Raw genomic sequence first — 12482 nt, forward strand, 5'->3', positions numbered from 1 at the left:
TCTGAAACACTGCATTTCCTCAAGGGTCTCCTTCATTGTGGCCTCTTACACCAGATGGAAATAATGTAGACATTATTGCCTCTCACACGCTAGACTAGCCCTGCACCACTGGGCTTGTAAGCATGGCTGGCTTGTTTTTGTTCTCTCTCTCTCTCTTTCTTTCTCTCTCTCTCTCTCTCTCTCTCTCTCTCTCTCTCTCTCGTAGCTATGACTGGCCTTGAACTCCCTATGGCTGGAGACGACCTTGAATTTATGATCCTCCTGACTCTGTTTTCTGAGTCCTAGGATTACAAGCATGTATTACATGTGTAGTTTATGAAATGCAGGGGAATCAAACCCACGGCCTTATGCAAACGGGGCAAACACTCTACCAACTACCACTTCCCTAGTCCTTTGTAGGCATATTTTAAATATGCACATTTCCAGGGCTAGAGAGATGGGTTAATAGTTAAGAACATTTATATAAACTATCAAATCATCAGCAAACAGTGAGAGTTTGACTTCTTTTCCAATTTGTATCCCTTTGATCTCCCTTTGGTGTCTTATTGCTCTAGCTAGGACCTCAAGAACTCTATTGAATAGATATGGAGAGAGTGGACAACTTTTTCTTGTTCCTGATTTCAGTGGAATCGCTGGGAGTTTCTCTCCATTTAGTTTGATGTTGGCTGTTGGCTTGCTGTATATTGCCTTAATTATGTTTAGGTATGTTCCTTGTATCCCTGCTCTCTCCAAGACCTTTATCATGAAGGGATGTTGTATTTTGTCAAAAGCTTTTCCGGCATCTAATGAGATGATCATGTGGTTTTTATTTTTCAGCTTGTTTATTTTGGTGGATTACGTTGACAGATTTTCATACGTTGAACCATCCCTGCATTTGTGGGATGAAGCTGATTTGATCATGGTGGATGATAGTTCTGTTCTTGGATTCGATTTGCTGGTATTTGATTTAATATTTTTGCATCAATGTTCATGAGTGAGATTGGTCTGTAATTCTCTTTCTTAGTATTGTTTTTCTGTGGTTTGGGTATCAGGGTAATTGTAGCCTCATAAAAAGGGTTTGGCAATGTTCCCTCTGTTTCTATTGTGTGGAATAATTTGAGGAGTATTGGTATTAGTTCTTCTTTGAAAGTCTTATAGAATTCTGAGCTAAAACCATCTGGTTCTGGGCTTTTTTTGGTTGAGAGACTTTTGATGACTGCTTCTATTTCTTCAGCAGCTATAGGTCTGTTTAATTTGCTTATCTGGTCTTGATTTAATTTTGGTGATATTTATCCAGAAAGTTGTCCATTTCCTTTAAGTTTTCCAATTTTGTGGAGTACAGGTTTTTGAAATATGACCTGATTATCCTCTGTATTTCATCCATGTCTGTTGTTATATCCCCCTTTTCATTTCTGATTTTGTTAATTTGGATATTCTTCTCTGCCTTTTGGTTAGTTTGGATAAAGTTTGTCTATTTTATTGATTTTCTGGAAGAACCAACTCTTTGTCTCATTGATTCTTTGTATTGTTTTCTTTGTTTCTATTTTGTTGATGTCAGCTCTCAATTTGATTATTTCCTGCCTTCTAGTTCTCTTAGATGAGTTTGCTTCCTTTTGTTCTAAAGTTTTCAAATGTTCTGTTAATTCACTAGTGTGGGATTTTTCCAGCTTCTTTATGTAGGTGTTTAGTGCTATGAACTTGCCTCTTAACACTGCTTTCATTGTGTCCCATAAATTTGGGTATGTTGTGTGGTCATTTTCATTGAATTTTAGGAAGTCTTTAATTTCCCCCTTTATTTCTTCCTTGACCCATTGATGATTCAGGTGAGCATTGTTAAATTTCCATGTGTTTGTGGGTTTTCTGGAATTGGTATTGTTGTTGACTTCTAGGTGTGAGCTACCATGTGGGTGCTGGGAACTGAACCTGGGTCCTCTGGAAGAGCAGCAGGTGCTGTCAAGTGCGGTTTCATCTCTCCAGCCCCTCTCCTTACAGCTGAGACAGGGATTCTCCGTGTAACAGTCCTGCCTGTCCTAGAACTCACTCTGTAGACCAGGCTGACTTCAAACTCCCCGAGATCTGCCTGCCTCTGCCTCCCAAAGGCTGGGATTAAAGTTGTGCACCACCACCGCCAGGCCTTCCTTACAGCTTTAACTTGCCCTTTGCTGTTGATGAGTGATACTGGGCATCTTTTTGTGCCTGTATCAGAGACTCTATTTCTTTTTGGGTGGTAGGTGTTGGGGCTGGAACCCAAGGTACTATGCACGCTAGACCAGCGCTCCACCATCGAGTCACTTCTCAGATCTCCTTTTCTTTTTGATATTTCGAGACAGGGTTTCTCTGTGTAACAGTCCTAGCTATCCTGGAACCAGCTCTTGTAGACCAGGCTGAGCTCAAAATCACAGAGATCTGCCTGCCTCTGCCTTCCGAGTGCTGGGATTAAAGGCGTGTGCCACCACCGCCCAACTTGAAAAAACTTTTTAAGAGAGACTTTTCATTTTTAATAATAATGACTTTTGAAGGGCAAGTTCCAAATTTTGACAAAATCTAATTTATTGACTTCTTTCCCTTTCACAGCCTGCACTGTTGTGTCAGTTTAAGGGAATCGCCACCAATCCCGAGGTTGTTGAGATCTTCTCCCGTGACATCATCTAGAAGTTTAAAGTTTTCTTATGATGTTTGAATCGGGAGGAATTAAGGGGTGGTGTTCCATTTTAAGGGACCCCTGAGATGCCTCAGCAGTAAAGAGCATAGTGGCTCACAATCTCCTGTACCTTCCGCTTTAGGAGATCTGATGCCCTCTTCTGGCCTCTCTGGGTACCACAGGCAAAAAAGATCTGTATCTTAAAAAACCAGGACTAATTCAAAGATGCTTACTGTACAAAGTGGCTTCTGAGTCAGGTCCCAGATAAAAAATTGGTTGTTTGTTTTCTGACCTCTCAGTCTTGGTTTCCAGTTCAACCTGTACAACCTAACAATACTAAACAGTGTAACTCAGGTGGTAATGTAAGTGCCTTCTGCTCTGCAGATAGAGCCAAAACCAACAGAAGCTGGCATGAGCTAACATTTTCTGTCAGGTCAGCTGACAGCATGTGACCTGTTCCTCTCCCTAGCTGGTCAGAACAGGGCTCAAGCTTATGTGTGGTGGAGCACACGCTTATTACGCACGAGGCCCTGGGTTTAATCCTTAGCACCAAAAAAGAGCAGAAACTAAGAATGTCCACATTTAGTTCACTAACCTTACCTGCCAACCAGATTCCTTTAAAAGACACACATACACATGGAACCACACACATGCATGTGCACACACATGTGCACACACACGTGTGCACATACACACATATATACACGGAACCACGCACATGCATGTGCACACACAGACACACACATGTTCGCACACACACGTGTGCACATACACACACATACACACGGAACCACACACATGCATGTGCACACACAGACACACACATGTGCACACACACACGTGTGCACATACACACATACAAACGGAACCACACACATGCATGTGCACACACACAAACGGAATCACACACACATGCATATGCACACACTCACACATGTGCACACACACACACACACATACATACACAGTACATTTCAGAGACGGGGGAGCCTGCTTCTGCCAAGGATGTAGAGTACTCTTGACCCCTTTCTTGATTTTGTTACTGTTGTTGGCTATATGATGTTATCGAGGAATGTGCAAATCTTATGAATCTCCATAAAGACAGAACACCCCTGACGTCAAAAACCAGAATGCTACTATCACCCCGCACGTCCCTCTAGGGACCCGCCATCATTAATGCTTCTCCTTTCTCCTTGGGGAAAACCATGTCTAGACTCTTCTTCTTTCTTCCTTTTTTTAAAAAGGGCAAATTGTCAGTCTCTCTCTCTTTTCTTCCCCAAAGCTCATTTCTTTCAGTTTTAGAGGTAGCGTTTGCTATGTAGTCCAGGTAGTGCTGAGATTACAGGTTTACTCCTAGGCCTGCTGGCAGTCCTCTTTCTTCTGAGTGAGTCTTTAGGATATAATTTTCAGGAATCTTCTCCTAAAATAGCATATTCTGATAATTTTTAAAATTGTAATGTGGACCAATTTATCTATCATATCTCATGGTTGGTACTTTTAAGTATTTATTTATTTATTTGGTTAAGGTAGGCCCCGGCTTGGCCCTGGCTGTCCTAGAACTCATTATGTAGACCAGCCTGGCCTCAAACTTACTAAGATCTGCCTGCTCTGTCTCCCAAGTGCTGGGACTAAAGGCGTGTGCCACCATGCCCAGCTCAGTTTGTGCTTTTTAAAAGTCATGATTAGCTGGGCAGTGGTGGCGCATGCCTTTAGTCCCAGCACTTGGGAAGCAGAGGCAGGAAGACCTCTGTGAGTTCAAGGCCAGCCTGGTCTATAAGAGCTAGTTCCAGGACAGGCTCCAAAAGCTACAGAGAAACCCTGTCTCAAAAAAACAAAAAACAAAACAGACAAACAAGAAAAGTCATAGTTAACTCTTTGCTTACAACCGAAGTTTCTGAAGACACTCAATTCTACCTCTGGAAGCTTCACTGTTAGGCCTTTCGCATTTAGGCCCATTGTTCGTTTCAGTTAAAATTTTCAAGTATGGTAGGGATTCAGATTCGTTTTCCCCTGTACAGTATCACCCGATGTAGCACCGTCCTGCACAGGCCCTCCTGATCCCATCTCACAGAGTCAGCTCTTGGTTTATTCAGTCTTTGTCTCTGTCAGTCCTGCTTAGTTGCCCCTCCAGACGTCTTGATATTCTTGGCCTCCTCATTTCCAAATAAACTCTAGAATTTAGCAAGTTTGTCAAATTATCCCTCTCCACACTTGCCTCCTGGAACGTCACATGGATCTGGAGATTAATATGGGACGGTACTGTTGTTTCCTTCTCCCACTTACTATGTTTCTTCTGTTCAGTCACCTTGAATATCTCATCAATGCACAGTGGCTTTCTGTGTAGAAGCACTGCATTTTCTCTCAGATTTCTTCAGATGGTGTCTATCTGATACTCTTGTAAACATAGCTTTTTGAAAAATTTATTTTTAATTGCTTATTGTTGGTATATTATTTTAAAAAGACAGGTTCTTGATGACTGGGCGCAGAACTGCTGGGTCAGATGGCCCTCCTCCCTCAGCCTGGGTGGCTGGTTCATGCCACTCGGCCTGTACCACAGTCTAACTGACTCTGATAAATCAGCTTCTTTTTAAAATGGTCTGAAGGCTTCGCAGGACTTTTCTCCTTAAGTTGTCTGTGGATGGTGGTAGTTTTATTCATTTTTACTCTTCATTTGCTCCTTTCATTTCTCTCTCTCTCTCTCTCTCTCTCTCTCTCGCTCTCGCTCTCTCTCGGTTTTTCAAGCAGGGTTTGTCTGTTTACCTTTGGAGCCTGTCCCGGAACTCGCTCTGACTGTTCTGGAACTTACTACGTAGACCAGGCTGTCCTCGTCACAGAGATCTGCCAGCCTCTGCCTCCCGAGTACTGGGATTAAAGGCGTGAGCCGCCACCGCCCGGCTACTCATTTCTTTTTCTTGCCTTACCATAGTGGCTAACACTGTCTACGGGTGGTGAGAGTCTGAAGAGCGGGTTTTCAGCACGAAGCTTCTGGCTGGTTTTAAACACATCGCCAGGTCCAGAGAGTGTTCTGAAAGCGCTGTGCTCTTTGTCACTGAGAGCTCTTTTACATTCGAGGTCTGCATGTGTGGACGGTGGAGTTTTAGTCCTTCTTACTCTTCACTTGCTGCACCTTTTTTTTTTTTTTACTGTATTAGTAAATTACCATGTGCTGTTTAAGCATAGGGAGAAGCTGGCTCTGGAGGTGGGGTTGCCACACACCCGCCCCCTTGTCTAGGACTGGGGGCTGCCTTTCTGAGGAAGGGAAAGGAGGGCAAGGGAGAGGGAGGCTGCCATGTCCTTGGGCACAGGATAAATGGTTAGACTTAGTAAAAACACTGTTGAATATGACTGGGGTAGGGGAGGTGTTCAGGAGTTCCCAGGCTTCTGCATAAAGCATAAGAGACTCAGTTACTATGTGTCCCATGATGCAAAGGTGCCAGAGAGAGCTGTTTGAAAGCGTCACGCAGGAGAGGATGCTTTGTCTGGTCAGACACTCTAGCAGACTGCTTGGTGCCCAGACTTTTCCATGTGGTTCTGCCGGATGGGGAGAAGTTTCCGATCAGATGTCTGTCCCGATGTTCACTGTTTGCTTTCTTCCTTCCTGCCAGCTGTATACTCAATACATTAATTTGGAATGGAAATCACAGTTTTGTGGGTCATTCTCTCTATAAAACAGCTTGGAATTTTATGGTTTTCCCCCTGTAAATATTAAGATAAAAACACGACTTTCCACCCCTCCCCCCGTCAATGAGTTCAAACATACACATTTTCAAAGTAATAAAACCAAAGAAGGCCATGTATGGTGGTATGTGGTTGTAATCCCAGCACTTGGGAGGCTGAGACAGGGCTGCTGCCAAGTCAAAGCCAGTGAGGGAGGGAGAGAGAGAGACAGACAGACAGACAGACAGAGACAGAGAGAGAGACAGAGAGAGTAAGAGAGAGAGACACAGAGAGAGAGAGAGACAGGGAGAGTAAGAGAGAGAGAGAGACAGAGAGTGAGAGAGAGACAAAGAGAGAGAGAGAGACAGAGACAGAGAGAGAGAGAGAGAGAGAGAGAGACAGGGAGAGTAAGAGAGAGAGAGAGACAGAGAGAGAGAGAGAGAGAGAGAGAGAGAGACTTTTAGGTTTTCCTATTTACATGTTGTCAAGATTCTTTCCGCTAATACTGTTTAAAACACCTGAATCTTGGGAGCTGGGATAGCTTTCATTCCTAGTATTGGGTATCTGTCTCCTTGGTCAGGACGCTAATTTCATTACCATTTTAAAGAAATGCCTTTATGCTTGGTTTGACCGATTTGTTCTCCATTCGTTCATTTATCGTCTGTATAGTTCATTAGATTTGGTTTGCTGTTCCTGAGAGAAACACCTAGAACATTGGCTTCTAGTCTTTCTGGACTCATGGTCAGGTTTCTAACATAAATAACTGCATCAGACAAGTTTTAAGACATTATTAGTATTTTAACCATCACTTAAAATTATACACTATTACCTATTTTCTCCTGAATTTCTATTTGCAGTAATTTTTCTTATGTATAAAGATTTTTTTGTGTTTGATGAGGTCATCTATGTAGCCAGGATCCTCCTACTTCAGCTTCCCAAATGCTGGGGTTACCTGTCCTGCTTTGCCCAATTCAATCTAAGCCATAACTGTCTATACCTTAGAGTGTCTAGTGACCTAGTGACAATAGCTTCTGACACAAGCAAAATTGAAAAATTCTTTGGCTTCCCACAGATCTCAAATAAATCAGATCCAAGGTTGTTTCCACTTCTTTTGATGAAATTAAAAGCATCACAAGGTGAAGGCAGACAGTCTTCTGCTCAGTTGTATCCAACCCACTGTAAAACTCAAAGATTTGGCAACGTTTAAGAATTAGTTTAGAAAAGCTAGGGAGTGTAGTTAGTTGGTAAGAGTGATAAACTAGCATGCATGGAGCCCTGGGTTTGAGCCCTACCACTGGGATAAAGAGGTTAGGAAGCTCAGATCAAGCTTACCCCTGACTACATATCAAAGTTGAGACCAACCTGGACTCCCCGAGGCCCCAATTCAAAACAACAAAAGCAGCCCCAACCTTTCACTATGGAAACATATTCTGAAATTTAACAGTGGCTTTCCTTAAAAAAACAAACAAACAAACAAACAAAAAAACGAAGCCAGGGGTAGAGGCATATACCTTTAATCTCAGCACTCAGGAGGTAGAGGCAAGGCAGATCTCTGTGTGAGTTTGAGGCCAGCCTGGTCTCCAAGAGTGAGTTCCAGGACAGGCTACAAAGCTACACAGTGAAACCCTGTCTTGAAAAGCCAAAAACCAAACCAAACAAACAAATTAACCAAGTAACTAGTGCTCAAATCTGCTCTGATCCTCACTTTAGAAAGGCTACCGGGGTACTAACTACAAGCCCTGCTTCTGGTCTGGTAAAGGCACAGGATCATAGGTGGAAATGCTGCTTTATCACTGTGCCCTAGGGCTGCGGCTACCACCTGGGTGGAAAGCGAGAGTGAACCTTCCCAGGAGTCTAAGCGCTATGCATTCTCCCCAACACAGGGATCTCTTGGTCTTTCGTGGTGATGAGCTCTGCTCAGTCTAGCACGTTTGCTATGTGAACTGGAAGGAAAGGCAGTGGATCTGGATGGTTCCAGGCATCAAAGATGAGCTGTAAGACCTTGGTGGCCCAGGGCCTTTCTTAGGCTGAATATGCCCGACAAGGCTTTTCCCTTTTCAATATTGGGAAGGTGTAACAAGTCTTTCTCTGTCCAGCCAGCCAGCTTACAAACAATGAACAAAAACTACTAATTATGAAGGCTCAGATTACATCTATACCTTCTGCCTAGCTATTGGCTACGTGGCTTTTTATTACACCAATTACAGCAATCACCTTCACACAATGTATAAATATCCCACAACAGGAAGGACATTGCAGGTACAGTTTATCTTCCCCAACTCCCCCAAGACAGGATTTCTCTCTGTAGTTTGTCCTGAAACCAGGCTGATCTCTTAACTCACAGTGATCTGCCTGCCTCTGCCTCTTGAGTGCTGGGTTTAAGGACGTGCGCCACCATGGACTAGCCAGTTTATCATTTTATAAAGGAAGGAAACACAGACACTACTGAGTCACAGCATATGCCAGGCACCTTCACAACACAATTTCCCCCAAACTTCTAAGCCCTGTATGCTGCTACAGTAGCCTTTACTCACTGGTGAGGAGACTGAGGTTGGAGGAAGCTTAGCAAGCCAGGCGGGGGTCCGGCCAGGGTATATGCTTGTCTGCTGCACATTCTAACGTGCAGATTAAATCAACATGGAGTAGACACTGGTTTGCGGTAAACTTTAGCTTGGGGCACAGGTAAAGCACTGGGGACAGCACAGATGCAGTTTACTATGCCCAAAGCTACATCTGGCTGGACAGGAGCTTAATGCCACAGGCTTCTGCTGCTGTCTCTGTTTCCAAATGTGGAGTCCCAGACCAAAGCAGAGGGGTGACACATTCAAACTCACAAGTAAACAGAGTGAGTGGACAATCGCAGGCTAATTAAAAAAAAATTTTTTTTTGCTTGTCTATTAAATCCTATTTTTAAACTTTTCCTAAAACTCTTCATAATTGGAAAGGTAAAATGTTGAGGACACTTTTGGGTCTTTTTTCTGTATTTAAAAAATGATTTCTCAATGAGGCTTGATTTCTCCAGGCTTAGTGTCTACAGCTGCCTGTGACCAGACATAGGACTAGTAGACTCAGCCCCTCTTTAGATACGTTTACCAACTGAAGCCAGGGTTTCCTTGACAGGAGTATTCTTTTGTGTGTGTGTGTGTGTGTGTGTGTGTGTGTGTGAGAGAGAGAGAGAGAGAGAGAGAGAGAGAGAGAGAGAGAGGGAGAGGATGGTTCGAGACAGTGTTTCTCTGTAACAGCTCTGTCTGTTCTGGAACTTGCTCTGTAGACCAGGCTGGCCCTGAATCTGGAGATCCTGAATCTGGAGATGCCCCTGCCTCTGCCTCCCAAGTGTTGGGATTAAAGGGTTCACCACCACCACTAATGACACAAAGTATTCTTTAAAAAGTTATTTTTTGGTTAGAAAAATGAAGGGAAAAACAACTTATGCTTTACCCATTACAAAAGCTTCCCCAAGGATTTAGAGCCAAAATAACCATGCCATCCTAAATACAGTTACTTTCTTAGTTTTAAAATAGTAAACAACAAATTATTTTATATATTAATTCTATTCATATAACGTCTACTAAAAATAAACAACTTCATTTTGATGCTAATTCTATACTGGGTTTAAAGGAACAAGAGCCACATCCACCCCACCCCCAGAGAAGGTTTCTCTGTGGACAGTCCTGACTGCTGACTGTCCTAGAACTCATTCTGTAGACCAGGCTGGCCTCCAACTCAGAGATCCACCTGCCTCTGCCTCCCGAATGCTAGGATTAAAGGTGTGCGCTACCAGTGCACAGTCAAGAGCCACATTTTAATGCGCAACACACACACACACACACACACACACACACCACGACTTTCTTGGTTACTGAGATCATGATTAGAACATGAAAATATGATGCCAGTTAAGTATCAAAAGCTACAAAAACACCAGGTTCTTATCTCCATTACTGATGACTACCTTTCCAGTCTCAACCTTTAAACATACTCCTTTTTAGTTTTTAGTTCTTGACAAAATTATGCACCTGGCGTGAACAGTACGTATCTTGAAGGAAGCAGTACGTGATGGTAAAGTCTTAGAACATGTGGAGAGGAGCATGTTAAACTAGCAGAGACAGCGACACTGCCACCTGAGGCCCTCCGTCTACTGATGACTATCTGAAAGGGAACAGCTAATCACAAATGAGAAGAAATGGAAAGGTAGAATTCCTTTGATTTCCACTGGGACGCATTAGGTGGCAGGGACTATACTATTTACTCACACACACACACAAAACCCTGCCAGGAGGAAACCAACTGTACTGGGGAAGACGTCAGCTCAACAATCCCTTCTGTTAAGAGAATAAGCCAGCTGACAGCTATGCCACCAGGAAGGCCCTTTACCCAGTGAAGTTCAGGGGTAGGAATGTAATGAGCACACGGCGTGAGTAAACATTTCTCCAATTCCATACGCATGACAAAAGAATCCCAAAGTACATAGAGCAAAATCTAAGCGGATGGAAGGGAGAAGCCGAGAACTGAATGAAAGCAGTTGAAGCCTCAACACTAACCTTTCTCAGGGGGTAGAATAGACAGAAGAGAAGCATGGAAAGAGAGGAACTGGACGCATCAACCAAGCAGACACAGATGACACTACAGAGCACTGCGCCTGGTCACGGCAGAATCCAGGTCTGAGGGGGGGGGGGCACTGAGCACCCTCTGCGACAGTCCCGGAACATTAAACAGGTTAAAAATCACAAAATCTCTCACTTTCTCCAACCAACTAATGGGTCTGGAAGAACTGAAGATGAAATTGAAAATTTGTGACAGATTTGGAAGGGTTTAAACAACAGAACTGCTAAATAATCGGTGTGTCAAAGAAATCACAGGGGAAAGGAAAGATTAGCAAATAGAATTAAATATGGTTAGGTGAAATAATAATTGAGGAAGATTTTTGGCTACGAGCATTTATATTTTAAGAGGAAGCCAAGCATGCACTGATAATCCCACCTCTTCAGGACTCTGAGACAGAAGAGTCTCTGAGTTCCTGAGTTCCAGGCAGGCCTGGGTACATAGACAGACTTTGTTTCCAGACAAAACAAAAAACTCTTCAAAGACTGAATATTAATAACCTAATCTTTAAAGGAAGAAAAACAAGCCAGTGTCCTGGCGCACCCCTTTAATCCTGGCACTTGGGAGGCAGAGGCAGGTGGATCTCTTTGAGTCCAGCCTGGTCTACATTCGGAGTCCCGGGCCAATCAAGGCCACGATGAGAGGCAGAGAGGACGAGTGACTGAGCACTAGGAACTACAGGGGCACAGCCCTGTGAGAACACCAGAAAACCTGACACTTTCTAGGAAGAACAGCCTGGTCCATATGGGTTCACAACATCTAAAGAATCACCATCAGCTCTTACACGCTTCCAAACTACAGAACACATTTGTGAGGCCAGCATTACCATGATACCAAAGCAGAACAAAGATAAATGAAGGAAACTTTAGACCGGTATCTCTTATCAAACCAAAGAAACCATCAGCAAAATCCTAGCAAACTGGACCCGCACCGTAAACCAATCCTTATGGTGAGATTATCACGGCTGCGCTGTTGGTGCAGCCTACGATCTACAGCAACTGCTGAAAGCACCTGGCAGGACTGCAGGTCTGAGGTCATCCTGGACTGCACGGTCAAATCCTGTCTCAAAAAAGGTCAGTATCATGTACTATCTTAATATGGGACAAAATTCCTCAAGATCATTGCAAGAGACATGGAGACAACTGACACCCTAAAAAATTGGCATCTAAAAGTCCTGTGATAAAACACCCCATACTCTAGGAATATATTACTTTCTCAACTTGATGGAGGGTAAATAAACTAAGAGACTTCTATAGAGAACTTCACACTCAATGCTGACAAACTGAAATCTCCTTTCCGTCACCAAAAGTGTAACAAAACATGAAAATCAGTTCACATCCTTTATATTCAACATATAATATGTGTTAGCAGGTGTGAAGTTTCCTTGTAGGTGAGGAAATATTCTTGAATCCAGAGACCTGTCATGGTTGCACGGCCTGTGTATACCCACAGAAACATGGTATTTCAGGGATGCTAAAGTGGAAGGCCAAGAATTTACTGCTCAAGCATTTACAAATGTTTTACAAATGCCCACCATCCTTTAAGCATGCAACATGACAAAATAACTCCTTTTCTTCAATAAGGCAACAATGTTTCATTACCA

At 43.3% G+C, this 12482-nt stretch overlaps 1 protein-coding gene across 1 annotated transcript in view; it reads right to left on the minus strand.

Moving 5' to 3' along the window:
* Rnf130 (ring finger protein 130) overlaps window positions 1-12482 on the minus strand; it is a 106560-nt gene that overhangs the window by 3734 nt on the left and 90344 nt on the right. The window lies entirely within an intron of this gene.

The sequence above is a fragment of the Microtus oregoni genome, unplaced genomic scaffold (genome assembly GCF_018167655.1).
Source record: "Microtus oregoni isolate MIOR12 unplaced genomic scaffold, Mior012 000015F_ref0000493, whole genome shotgun sequence".
NCBI lineage: Eukaryota > Metazoa > Chordata > Mammalia > Rodentia > Cricetidae > Microtus > Microtus oregoni.